We start from the raw sequence: 13486 nt of genomic DNA on the forward strand, positions 1-13486 counted from the left end.
ATTCCCAAGCATTTTATTCTTTTCGATGAAACCACAAATGGGATTGTTTTCTTGATTTCTTTTTCAGACAGATGGTTATTGGTATAAAAAAATATTTAAAAAAATATTAGTGGATCTACATTTTTTTTCACTGGCTGTTCCTTGCATCTTAGCTGTAGCTTTCCAATCCCACAGAGGGAATTTACCAAGTCATAGGACCAACAAAAGGCAGCATCAAGATTGGACCCCCACCTTCTGTCTGCTGCTTCAGTCAGTGCTCTTGCTACTATGTGTTAGGATCCCTGCAGTGTGGAGGCCAGAAGATGCTGTAACTCCTTTTCTGCCCCAGTCTTTATATTCTGGTGAGGCTTGGGATCTGGGAAAAGCATCACTTATTTTTGCAAAATATTTTTGAGCTTGTGCTCCAGACATAGCTATTTTAACACTGATTTTTTATCTTTAAAATGTGGGAAATAATTCCTACCACACAGAGTTTTAAGAATAAAACAAGATAATATATGTGGAAGTATCCTGTAAGCTCCAAATAACTGATCTCTGACATGTTACTCATTAAAGATATTCAGAAACCTGATAGGATAGAGAGTATGAATAAGCATCTTAGAAGTGGGCGAACAATAAATTCAGAGGGAGTTCTGAGAAAGGAAGTATAAGTAGAACGCAAACAGGAGAACAGGCAAATGTTAGTTTTCCTTCCCTCATTTTAGAGCATAGGTAGAGAAGAGGTCATGGAGCTTGGGACTTGAGCCAAGCTTGGAAAGCTGGGTAGAACTTAGGGAGGCAGAGAGGAGGAAAGGAGACATTCCTGGGCATGGACTAGCATGAGCACCACATGGAGCACCACCAGGAGCGGAGTGTGTTTGGGGAAAGCCCTGGAGCATAGACTGGCTAGGGCAGATAGGTGCACTTGGAGAATAAGAGATCAGTGAGGAGAAATATGTTGGGGCCGGACTGTGAAAGGCTCTGTGTTTCAGGTAAGGAGTTTAGTACGTAAGTGATTGGTAACAGAGAACCCTTAAAGTTTGGGGGTACAAGAGTGACACTAACAAAGTGATATTCAAGCAATCTGGAAGTGGAGCTTAAGATGGAATTGAAAGAGACAGAGGTTAAATTTTAGGATCCCACTTGTACAGTCTAGGAGTGAAGCAATAAAGATTCAAATGACCTTAGTTGATCAAATTTGGAATGGAAAGGGAAGGAAGAACAGACAGGACAAAGAAGGAATAGGTGGACTTGGAAAATGGCTCGATTTGTTAGCCAAGGAGAACCAGGAAGAATGAGAGGGAAATAAAGCCAAAATGATTAAAGATTTCAAATCTGAGGAAATAAATAATGATGCCATTTATAGAAACAGATAAACCACTAGGTGGCACTGATTTTGGAGGTCAAGTAATAAAATCCCAAACTAGGCATTTTGAGTTTTAACTTACTGTTGGAACATCCAAGTGGAAGGGTCCCCTAGGGAACTGGAGGAGTGCTAGGAGAAAGATCAATCCTGAAAATAGAGAGTTGGGCAGCTTTCACATGAAAGGCAACAATGTGAAAGTCTGAATACCCTCCCCTGACTCCTTCAGAATCTAGTCTGGAAGTTGCGCCCCTATGAGGGGTCCAGTAGGGAAGAGCCAGCCTTTCAGGTGGTCATTCAGGCTTCTAGCCAAAGGTATTTGTGTGAACAAGCATTTGCCCAAAACACCAAGGTTGTTGGGTCGGAGTGGGGAGGTGGGGAGGGATCTTAACTTGGGATAGGGGAAGGAGGAACATCAGAATCAATTGAGGGTGGGGGTTTTTAAAACAATACATATGCCCTCAAGATTTGAATATGCCCATCTTTCTATGAATCCTTCCATGGTGAGATACTGTTTCTGAAAAAAGAGGGTGTGTCTGTCTGGTGTTTTGGGGCAAGATAAGATTGGCAACTGCCAGAGGCCTGAAGTGTGAACAGTGAGTGATGGGAAGGGAAAAAGAAAAGAATCAAAGGACGTGGAGAAGGAACTATTTAGAGAAGGACTTGGGGACATAGAAGAAAACCCAGACTGGTATGGAGGCTGAGGGAAGGGGAAATTTCACAAGGGATGATGTGGCTAAAAGTGTTGATGTTGCCTCATGTTGATGAGGCTCTGTCTTGATGTGAAAAAAGGAAAACCTTTGGATTGTCTACCCCACTGTGGTTATGCAACCACCTAAAAAATTCACTTTTTAGGGAATGAGGAGCATTATAAATAATTTATTTTAAGAATTGGTTATACAGGAGTCAGTCTTAAAGAAGGTTAATGCATTTCACTGAAAAGTGGTGAATTTAATGACAATGTGTAGCTGTGTCCTCAATGAGCAGAAAAAAAATCAATTGGACAAAAATGAACTATTTTCCATTCATTGATTCTGTTGCCCTTCATAGCTGCATCTGCTCACTCAGTCCTTTTTTACATGTTTTGGGCTTCTCATGGGGAGTCCTGCCAACTCTGAGGGAACTTCTGAGACACCAAGGGCCAGGGTGTCTTCTCAGAGAAGGCTCTAACCAGTTCCCCAGGTAAATGGGTACGTTGCACAGAGGCTGCCTGTCAATCTTTCTGAGGAGAAAGAGGACTCCCAGTGGACTACTGGCTCCAACGCCATCCCTGACCCTGCTGCTTGTCTGCCCTTTCTCATCATCTCTCCCTAAAACCCCATCTCCCATCACCCCTAGCTGTGCATGTTTCCTCTTCCAGGCGCAGTGTAGCCTTGGGCCACTGCAGGTCACTGCTCCCTACTTTCAGGTGGGTCCTCTCTACAATATTTGATGCTCCTTTCTTTTCTTGTATTCTGATTCCCTCACACATGACTCTCAGTGGCTATTTTGATATTTTTTCCTGTTTCTTAAGCCCCTGTTCTATTATATTGCTGGGGTCTTGGCCTCCCATTTTCCTGAGACAATTAAGACCATGTTGTGACCTTATTTACCTTCCTTCCTCTTCATCTATACATCGTCTCTTCACATTTCAGAAGGTAAGAAAACTCTGGCATATTAATTGCAAAAATGGCCTCAGTCTTTTCTTTCCTCTCAAAATGTGACTTTGTGGCTTCTCCAATCACAAGGTAGACTCTCCCCCACTCCTCTTGAACCTGGAGTGGCCTTCTGACTTGCTTTGAACAGAAACATGAGCAGAGGTGATGGTGCACCTGTTCCAAGCCCAAGCCTTGAGAGGTCTTTATGGGCATCTACTATTCCTCAGAGCCCCTTCACAGCATGAGAACAAGTCCAGGTTAGCCTGCTGGAAGATGGGAGACAACAGAGAGGAGAGCTGAGGCCCCGGCAGGGTCATCTCAGGCCAGCCAAGCCCCCAGCCAACTCAGCAGCTGACCATAGATGCATGAAAAAATCTAGATGACCTTGGTCAAGCCTGGTCCAAAACACAGAACTGCTCAATTTACATATATACTTGTGTTAAAAATTAAAGGTACTTGTTGTGGCTAATTTTATGTGCCAGCTTGGCTAGGCCACAATTCCCAAGTATTTGATCAAACCCATCTGGATGTTGCTGTGAAATTATTTTTAATTAACATTTAAATTATTAGACTGAGTAGATTTCACTCCATAATCTGGATGAGCCTCATCCAATCAGTTGAAGGCCTTAAGAAAAAGACTGACCTCAGGCTGGGAGCAGTGGCTCATGCCTGTAATTCCAGCAGATTGAGAGGCTGAGGCAGGAGGATCATTTGAGCCCAGGAGTTCACGACCAGCCTGGTCAATATAGTGAGACCTCGTCTCTACAAAAAAATTAAAAAATCAGCTCAGCATGGTGATATGCACCTATAGTCCTAGTACTTAAGGGGCTGAGGTGGAAGGATTACTTGAGTCCAGAAGGTTGAGGCTACAGTGAGCTGAGCTCACACCACTACACTCTAGCCTGGGCAACAGAGGGAAACCCTGTCTCAAAAAAATAATAATAATTTAAAAAATAAAAGAGAGAAAAAGACCGACTTTCCTATGGGAGAGAGATTCTGCCTGCAGCTTGCCTTTGGACTCAAGCATCAACACCAACTCCTCACTGGGTCTCCAGCCTGCCATCCTACCCTGCAGATTTTGAACTTGCCAGCTTCCACAATTGCATGAGCCAATTTCTTAAAATAAATCTCTCTCTCTTTCTTTACATACATACACACTCTGCTGGTTCTGTTTCTCTGAATAACCTTGACTAACACAGTAATGTTTTAAACCATTGAGTTTTGGGGTGATTTGTTGTGCAATAACAGATAACTAATACAGAGACTCTTTCTGGGGCTAATTTGTCTTTATCAACTTCTCTGTTTCTAAAAGCCTTTCCCTCTCTGGCTGCCTCCTCTGCACATGCCTCCAGGGGAGATGATCCCACTCTTTTACAACTTTGCATTCTTTCATTTCTTCTTGTTATTACTGAATGTGGTGAAGTAGTGAGGGTTTCTTCTACCAGATTCTCTCCCTGACGTCTATCCTACTGAGTGCTCTCCCGAAGACGTTTCTCAAAAAAGACCCCCAGTGGCCATTGATCAGGCTACTTTCTCTCCAGAGGATCTACCAAGGTCTCTTTTGGAGTCAGGGTTTGAGGGCCTCTCTGTAGCTGTTGACACAGTTTGTGACTCTCATGAGGCCCCATAGCACCGCCTTCTCTTTCTCGTCCTTCTTCCCTAGCTACGCCTTATTCTCGGCTCATTCCGTTCCCTCCACTTCTGTAATTGCAGACATCTCCAATTTTCTGTCACATACTTTCTCCTGCAGTTTAATTTACTTTAGGAAAATGACTCACAAACACAATCTTAAGCCCTAGCCTTAAATGCGGTCCTGTATTTTTGATGACCTAATTAGACACTTTCACTTGGCCATCTGTCTGTCACCTTAGACTCAGCACTTCTGAAGATGATCTTGTCTTCTCCTTTAAAACTACACCCCCTTCATGATTTCTACCACTTTCATATTTTATCTAGCAGCCAAACTTAACATCTTTGCTTTGTTTCCTTCTCTAGGCCTTGTATCTCAACCTTGTTGAGGGAGCCTCACATAGTCTTATTTTTTCCACCATCAGCACAGCCACCTGTCTCATTCAGGTATTAGACAAGATTTCTTGTCTAATGATCACAGATGCCAACGAGCACCTCTGCCTACATTCAGTTTTTCACCAGAAACTCACCCTGACATCTGCCTATATTATCCTCCTGGAACATCTCTTTCATCATGCCAGCACTCCAAACTTTTCATAGCTCCTGTTTGTCCTTCTCCACCCGATTTCTCAAGGACACCACCTTAGAGAGCTATTTAGAGGTAGGCTATTGGGGTCCACCTACCTGGGGGTACAGGAAGATATCAGCTGTTCCAACCCCTCCTTTATTCAGGGTCAAGTACTAAAGCTTTCTTCCTATTGAGCTATCCCTGGCGGCGGTATCTGCTATGAGGGCCTCCGTGGTGGTCTCTGAGGTACAGACCATGCTCCTTCCTGGTGTCCTCCTCTGATAATGAGGCTTCAATCCAGCGTCCCCACATGCCCCACTTTATCTGGTCCCTTGCCTAATGTCTGCCTTTCTGTCTCTAATCTGCCTGGCTGGTATCCCAGCCCTTGAGATCAGCATCAGATTTCCTCCAGCTGCTACTGCATGCCCCATGGAACTGCAGTGCCTACATCACAATTTCCCTCCTTTCCCAGCATATGTGAGTTCTCTGAATGCCTGCCTCTGAAGACTGGGCTCATTTCATGGATGGTCACAATGTCCCATGGTGTCAGCTGCCTCTCTTCTGTCTCATGTTGACTTAGATGGGAATCTCACCTATTTTCTTTGATTTGTGATCTTTGAATGTAAAGCTGATGTTGATGGTGATTTGGAATGGGGATGGGGAAGGGGCTCTTTATACTACAGCAATCCTACAACTTCAAACTCCGTATTAGATATTTCTGTTTTGAAAAGCTAATTGACCACCTGCCCCTGAGGCTACTTCAGAGGTTTCTTTGCCTCTATGTTGTGCTCATCTCTCCCTTCACTCTAGGATGGGCCCCTGAACTTTGACGTCTTCCTGCTCTATTTAGATAAAGGCAGAGAGAAGGTGCTAGGGAAGGAGGTCTCCCACCTTGGTTTATCTACATCCATCAGATGCTCAGCAGAACTGAGAGCTTATGTTTAATCAGATACATCCTCCTTAGAAAACTGTAGTGATAAACATCCCTTCATTGCCCTCCTCACCATACAGAAGCTCTCTTCTAGGTTTGGGTATCTTCTGCTTCTTCTGGTCTCTTCCCTACTACCCTCATTCCTGATTACTCCTGCCTGGCTGCCACTATGGCTCTGAGAGTTCTCTCTTGCCAGCATTCCCTGCTGCTGCCAACTGTGAGAACATTGTAGAAGTTCAAAACTGTGTACACCTGGGAACTTGGCCTCCTTAACCTGTCCCTGCTCTTGGGCCCTGCACCTTTCTGAAGTGAGCTTACTGGGACAGGGGCATACATCCCTAGGCACAGTTCCCCTAGAATCATATGTTGCAGGCTAGTAGCAGCTTGGCTCTCTGCCTCTGACACCTAACAGCGGCAGTGGGCTCAGAATGTTTCTCACCTCAGTGTCCCTGGAAGTGATTTTCCCTAAAAGACACAGTGACCAGGGCCCTTTGTGGGTCCTTGGAACTCAGTGGACTTAGGGGACCTCTTTCAGAGTGTTCCCATGACATAAGCCTACATGTTTGTCTTGGATTCAAAACAGTAATTTGCTTGAATGAGTTCATTCAGAAGAAGAACATCACCTTTCTGAAGGCAATCAGCAATTTAACCATTCATTGAGGATATTATAATGGTGGCAGAGTATGAGCCAATGGGGTGTGCAGTATTTTCCTTGTCTAAAGTGACTCCAGATCCTTGGCCATAAAATGAACATTTCTAAGCAGCTTAAATTTAGGAAACTAGTGGTAGCTTTGCAAAGTGGAAGTTCAGCAAACTGGAAAAACCAGAAAACAAGCTGCAAGTCTAACCTACAAGTTTCAGGCAGATAGTGGCCTTAGCATGTAGCTGGGAGTCAGTGAGGGGGGGTCTGAGCCCTTCCTTCCTCTTCCTTAGCTCACCAGTGCTGGTGGGGACCCCAAACAGATCAAACATCATTATACACAGCCATGCTCTTCACACCATGAAAAGGATGCAGGTCTTTCCTGTTCGAGACCCTCTTGTATAGCTCCATATTTTGTGGCTTTTCTTACCTTTTAGAGTCCTTGATGCTTTTCATGGATCTAAGAAAATATTGTCAATAAAGTGGGAGGAGGCACATATATGGATTTTTCTGTCTCTTCAAAGACAGCCGCTTTGACAATGAAGAATGAGACATGGTCTCTGAAATCAGGGACCTTGCTATCTAGTTGAGATGATGAGACTAACGCAGCTGACACATCCCTCTATTTGAGTTGTTCATTTAATAAAATAACAGCACCAGGCACTTGGGCACACAAAGTTAAATGGGAAAGGGGCTCTGCCCTCAGGAGTTCAGATAAAAATGGGGGCACAGGTGTGCAAGGAGATCTTTACCATTTAATATGGTAAGTTTAATGAATCCATCAACTGTACCTGAGTTGGAGTTTGTAGGAAGTTATCATAGGAGTAGTGAGCTTTAGTTTAATTCTTAAGGATAAAATGAGTTTTCCTAGCAGAGAAGATGGTTCTACCAGGAGAAATAACATGTGCAAAATTGTGGAAGCACGTTGACTAGCAGTACTTTCTGATGAGAGGTGGAGAAAAAGAGACTGGAAAATACCATGCAAAGAACTCGCACTTACTATGGGCAAAGAAAAAGGACTCTGTGAAAAGGAGCCAAGTCAGGTTTGTATTTTAGAAAGAAAATTGAGAAAAAGGTAGAGAGCATGCGTTGGTGGGGGTGGGGTGTGATTGAGGCTAGAGATCATGACAGAGGCTACTACGATCATCTGAGCAAGAGGTGATGAAGGAGACAAGGGAAAAAATGAGAAAGACATCCATGAAATTGAGCCCACGGGGCTTGTCAAATCCCTGGATGTTGTGGTGGAGAGAGAGTGGAGGTCTGGCATTCCAGCTTGGATGATTGGCTGGCCTGAGCAAAGGCTTGGAGGACAGGGAGAATATGCATGTGGTGCATTGGGAGCATGTCAGGAACGGAGAAGGACCTTCCATATGGCTGGAGCACATAGTGGAGGGGGAAGTGGGTGGAAGTGAGGCTGGAGAGAGAAGTGGGAGGTCCATCTTAGAGGGTTTCACGTGCTCAACTAAGAAATGTGGCATTCACTCTGCAGGCTCTCAAGTGCCACTGAAGGGATTTAAGGAGAAAAATGTGAATGGATTTGTGTTTCTGAATTATCACTGAGTTTACAGGGAGCAGTGGATGGGACTGCCCAGGCAGGTGTGTAGTTTGAAGAAGAAAGCAGAGACTGGATCTTGTGAAATAGCCTCATCTAAGGTGTAACATGGGAGGCTTAGGAGAGAGAAATAATGAGAAAGTGATTGAAATACTGAAGAGGATGGTTCTGAAAAGGAGAGAGGAATGTGGGCTGCAGTGGGAAGCCAAGACGCTGTGAGTAGTCAGGAATTGCAGCATGGAGGGATCTACATGAAACAGGCACTAGAAATGGGGAGAGGGCTGGGATAAGGCAATTTAGTCTCAGTAATTTGTAAACTTAGTAATTAGGTCTATTTCTCTGTGAAAGAGAATACATAAAACCCCAGAATCAGCCATGCAGGTGGGTTGCCTTGCCCGTGAGATGATGGAAGTGGCTTAACCATAGTTGTACCCTGTAGGGCACTGGCTGGGAAGAACTTTGAGTCTTTCCCCACAAGCTTATGTGGCTCTTTTGCAGAGGTTCTTCCCAGCCATCAGCTCCAGCACAGACAGAATAGCTGGACTGACCTCTCCCTAGGAGGACTTTGGACTATTGCAAAAAAAGACCAGTGGTGAGACCCAGGAAATTCAAGCTTCCATTAAACAGAGAGATGACTGAGACATGGGGCATGGAGGGCCTTGGGAAGGGCTGGGCCCCTTGTCTCCAAGCTGATGCTACTCCTGGGGTCTGTGTGCTCTGGCCTTATTTGCCCCTGTTGTCTTTGTGGCCTAACTCGCAGTTGACCAGTGGTTCACTGCAGTTCCTTCAGCTTCACTGAGCAGCAGACAATGATGTCATGGGCACTGCTTATTTTTAATGGTTCCTTAAAATTCTAGTCCCATCCCAGCACTTACACAGCTATTTCTGCTGAGTGCTTAATCAGTAGGTCCAAAATGTTAGCTGGGGCCGTGCACAAAGGAGCCATCCTGCCTGCTGGCTTTTATGTGAGATGTAGCCGTCTGTGTGTCCCATGCCAGCCCAGCCTGGTACCTGCCTCCCTTTACCTCAGTAGCAATTAAACATGGCAAATATGTACCAAGAACCTGCTATGTGCCATAGGCTGGTGCTAAAAATGTGCACCCTTTCCCTGTCTTATAAGAAATTAGAGCCAGGGCTGGAGTGAAGCACAGCTGTTAGAAACACTGACTGTCAGGCTATGTCCCTCAGATTGTCACAGCCTGAAATGCTCACAGAATGTGGTTTTGTGCCTGGACATGAATTTTAGCTGAAAAAAAATGTGCACACATGTACACACACAGATACTGCATACAACACATATTACACACTTTTTTAAAAAAACCCGAAGTAGTGAATAGAACTGGAAAGAAAATCCTATTACTCCATGAATAAGGAAGGGAGCCACTACTGATATGATGTCAAATTAGTTTATCCCATGAGCTGACTGTCACCTTGGAAAACAGATGCTTTGGTTTTTGAAGGCAGAAAGATCAAGATTCGTATCCCAGCTTTACCAATTACCAGCTGTGGGACATAGGGAGAGTTACGCAATACTGCCAAGCCAATGTTCACCGAGGGATGACCTCTGTTATAAGCCCTATACACGAGTCACTGCCCTTAATCTCCACAACAACCAGTCAGGTAGATGCTACATTATTGGCTTCACTGGGTAGTGATGGAGTTCAAGGTGGTATTGCTGAGAGCGCCAACACAACAACTAAAAACATAGTCTAAACACTAGCTGGGATGGGAAACAGGATAAGTGAACTTCAGTGGGAGATAGAGGACGAGCTGTAGGAGCACTGAAGCCAGAGCCTGGGGTAGGGAGATCAGCTCCAATCCTGGGAATGAGGCAGGAGGAGGAGATTGTGCTCAAAGGGTCTATGAGGAGGCACTGGAGGTATATTCTGCCTACTTCATACATCTTTCCAGCTTTTTGCCCTGCAGGATGGTGGCCTGGTGATGGCAGGGACAGATCAGCAGTCAGCGTCCACACGTGCTTTGCCTCTCAACATGAAGCTCTTGGTTGAGAGCAGGGATGTGGGGCCAGACTTCCTTGGTTTGTATCCCAGCTCTACCACTGACTGGATGAATTTGGGCAGGTTTGTTAACCTCTTTGTGGCTTGGTTTCTTCATCAGTGAAACGGAGCTAGTAATATTCCAGCCTCATAGACTCATGATGTGGATTCCACGAAACAAAACATGCAAAACTTTCAGCACAGAGCTGGGCACAGAGTGAGCACTGTTGTAAATATTTGTCAAAATATGCAAACCCAAGGGAGTGTGGCATTATTTATTCAAACCTTTTTCTGTCTGAGCCTGTGTAGTTGTCTATCCTCATTTTAGGCTATGTGTGGGATACAGATTAACTTAAAAATGCAAGTGCTTTCCTCAACAACTTAACAGTTTTCTTGGGGGCAATTTATATTCAGGAAACTATTGAAGAGAAACAAGAATGTCATTCAGCATCTAAGGCAATTCCCCCAATGACATATTCAAGGGCTTTCTAACTCCATAAGCTCATTCCTGTTGGCATCTCCCAGAGAAGAAAGTTCAACAGGGTCCACTTACAGTTACAGGTGAAGAAATCTCGGGGTTAACCTCCAACCAAAATCATCCAACCCAAATCTTCTCTTCAAGTAAATTTCTGAATGGAGATTTTCTTCTATCCTATTGTTTTGATATTGACTCTTGCCAGTGGCTGTATAAAGACATTTCTGTTCTAAAACACTTCTAGAGAAATACCCTACGTTCCCTTTTCAAATTGCTTTCTTATTAGGACCACAGAGAAGGACTACCCTGTGCTTGTAGTCTGGTAAAATCCTCCTCGTGCATCTGGTTGTTTACTTCACTTTCTCTTTTCCCGGGAATTAAAAGAAACAAATGTTTGACAGACTTTGGCATTTGCACATCTTGCTTTCTTGCCTCTCATTCCTCACTGCCCAGGGAGTTTACTTTTCATCAGGTTTATTTCTCATCAATTAATTATTTAAGCACATGTCGAGCATCTATAATGTATCAGGTATTGTGCTAAAATATAGGAACACAGAGATGAATATGACAATTCTTACGCTGTCATGGGGAGGCAGACAAGACAACAGATACAGAAGAGGATGACAGATCCTCTAGTGGGGTGCTGTGGGAAACCGTGTGCAGGGAGGGACACCTCAATGAGACCAAGGGTTTAAGGAAGGCTTCCTGGAAGAGCTGATGCTTGTGTTTTATTTTAAAGGATAAGCAGCAGTTTGAGAGCTGAGGAAAGAACTGCTGGCAGCAGTGATTGCAAATAGGAAAGCTTGGAAAGACAAGAGAATAGCATGGCTGAAGCCAAGAGTGTATCATGGGAGGAAGAGAGGCTGAGGCTAGAAAGATGGACCAAGACCAGATCACAAAGTGGGAGACCTCCTGTGTCAAGAGATCTGGAAAGTCAAGGGGAGACATTTGAAGACTTAAAGCCTGACATGAATGTGTCCTATCATTACTCGCTTTTAAAGTGTTGCTGTGATTATCCAAATGCTTGGGAGTCTTAGTTTTGGTGACCACTACCAACATTGTCTCTCCATGAGGATCCTCAGATTCTCACACTAATAGACCCTGGCCCAGCTGTCATGGCAGCCCTATAGATGACCTAACACATCTGCATTTGCAGTAGATACATCTTGGTCCTCATTCTGGGAACTTCAACCTGCGGTTGAAGCAGGCTATCTGCCTGGGACACACAAGATATCATCAGCACCACTGTCATCATCATTATAAAAGTCCTCATGAAAAATTGCTAAGATTAACAGAGCACTAATGTATGACAGGCACTGTTTGGAGGGCATCACATATGTCTCTTATTTAGTCTTCACCAAATCCAGTAGGTAATCTTACTGCTCCCAATTGCCAGTGAGGAAATACAAAAATCCATGCAGTTGTACACATATGATTGCTTCGTCACCCAGGTACCTGGTCTTTCACATTTGTGCAGGTCCTAGTCTACAACAATAGTAGTTCCAAAACAGCAGCATCACTTTCATTCCGGTTCTCATCACTAGAGACAGAGAAGGAGATAGCAGAAATCAAACCAAACTAAAGTAATAAAAGATCTCAGGTTCTTCAATGTCTTTCTTAGTTACAGGAAGAACATCCACTGTAGAAAGAAGCAACACCAACTATAACTACTGTTTGTTATGAGCCTACTCATAATAACCCTACTTTATCCCCATTTTCAGAGAAAGACACCAAGACTCCATAGGATTACAGTGGTGGATCCAGGTACATGAGTGAGGAAGGTACCCAGGACCCAGGTACATGGGTGAGGAAGAAGGATTCAGATGTGCTCAGTCTAAAACCAGCCAGATGCTTGATCAGTGCGTGGTACATCCACCCAAAGGGGTCTGCCTGGGGCGGGCAGCCCTGAAGAGAGTGGGGAGCTGCTCATGGGAGCATCATTTGTAGTGGTTTCTCTGGTGGTAACTGCCCCCTCCTCATTCATGGTGTGCTCCTCCCAGGAGTGTCTTTGGAGATTCAAGCTCAGTTTTACAGATGACCCATTCCTTTGTGCACTACTGTCAGTAGGAAGTGAGGAGAAAAGGAACTTCTGTTCAGGGAGTGGCCTATGCAAATGAGTGGACCCAGCAGCCTGCTGGGGTTCGGGCCCTGTGGGGTGGTGAATGTTAGCTGCCAGCTGCCTGCTGCCTGCTGCTCTCTCGACTGCCTTCTCTAGAGCACTGAGGTTGTCATCCTTTCTTTCCTCTGTTTGCATAGCCAGGCACTTTTTTTTCTTATCTGAGAAAATAATCTTAGGACCTTTCCCTCCTCCTCTTCCATTCGTTCTCCTGAACATACATTCCTAGGAACTCTCATACTTATTAGCTGACATTGTTGTTATTTATAGGCGGGACAACTGAGAGGTTACCTCTGCCTGCAAAATTAAGTAGTGGCAGAGCTAGATGCAGGCTCAGTCATTTGATGCCTTTGATGGAAGGGAGTACAAACCAGAAATTAGAGTGGGAGACAAAGGAAATTCTCACTGCTTCCACATTTCTGTATTTCCTGGATCACCTTTCTTCCTGCCTTCCAGACCTTAGGAAAAGTACCCTTTTCTTCCCTTCTGCAAACACATTACATTTTCTCAGCTCCTGGGAATGCACAAACCAGCCCTTGCTCCTCTATCTTATCTTAGGTGCTGCCGTCAGAAGGCACGAAATATTTTCAGTGGTTTTA

The 13486-nt window shown here is 44.5% G+C and overlaps 1 protein-coding gene across 3 annotated transcripts in view; it reads left to right on the forward strand.

Moving 5' to 3' along the window:
* Positions 1 to 13486, forward strand: part of MRPS14 (mitochondrial ribosomal protein S14) — an 868813-nt gene that overhangs the window by 90284 nt on the left and 765043 nt on the right. Inside the window, exon 1 of one of the 3 annotated variants that reach the window (XM_050767334.1) lies at positions 2002 to 2011. The exons of the other annotated variants lie outside the window; for them this stretch is intronic. The gene's annotated coding sequence lies outside the window, so the exon portion shown is untranslated. Of the gene's footprint in view, positions 1 to 2001; positions 2012 to 13486 lie in introns of those variants that run through there. 3 annotated transcript variants of the gene reach the window in all.

This window comes from Macaca thibetana, chromosome 1, assembly GCF_024542745.1.
Source record: "Macaca thibetana thibetana isolate TM-01 chromosome 1, ASM2454274v1, whole genome shotgun sequence".
Taxonomy (NCBI): domain Eukaryota; kingdom Metazoa; phylum Chordata; class Mammalia; order Primates; family Cercopithecidae; genus Macaca; species Macaca thibetana.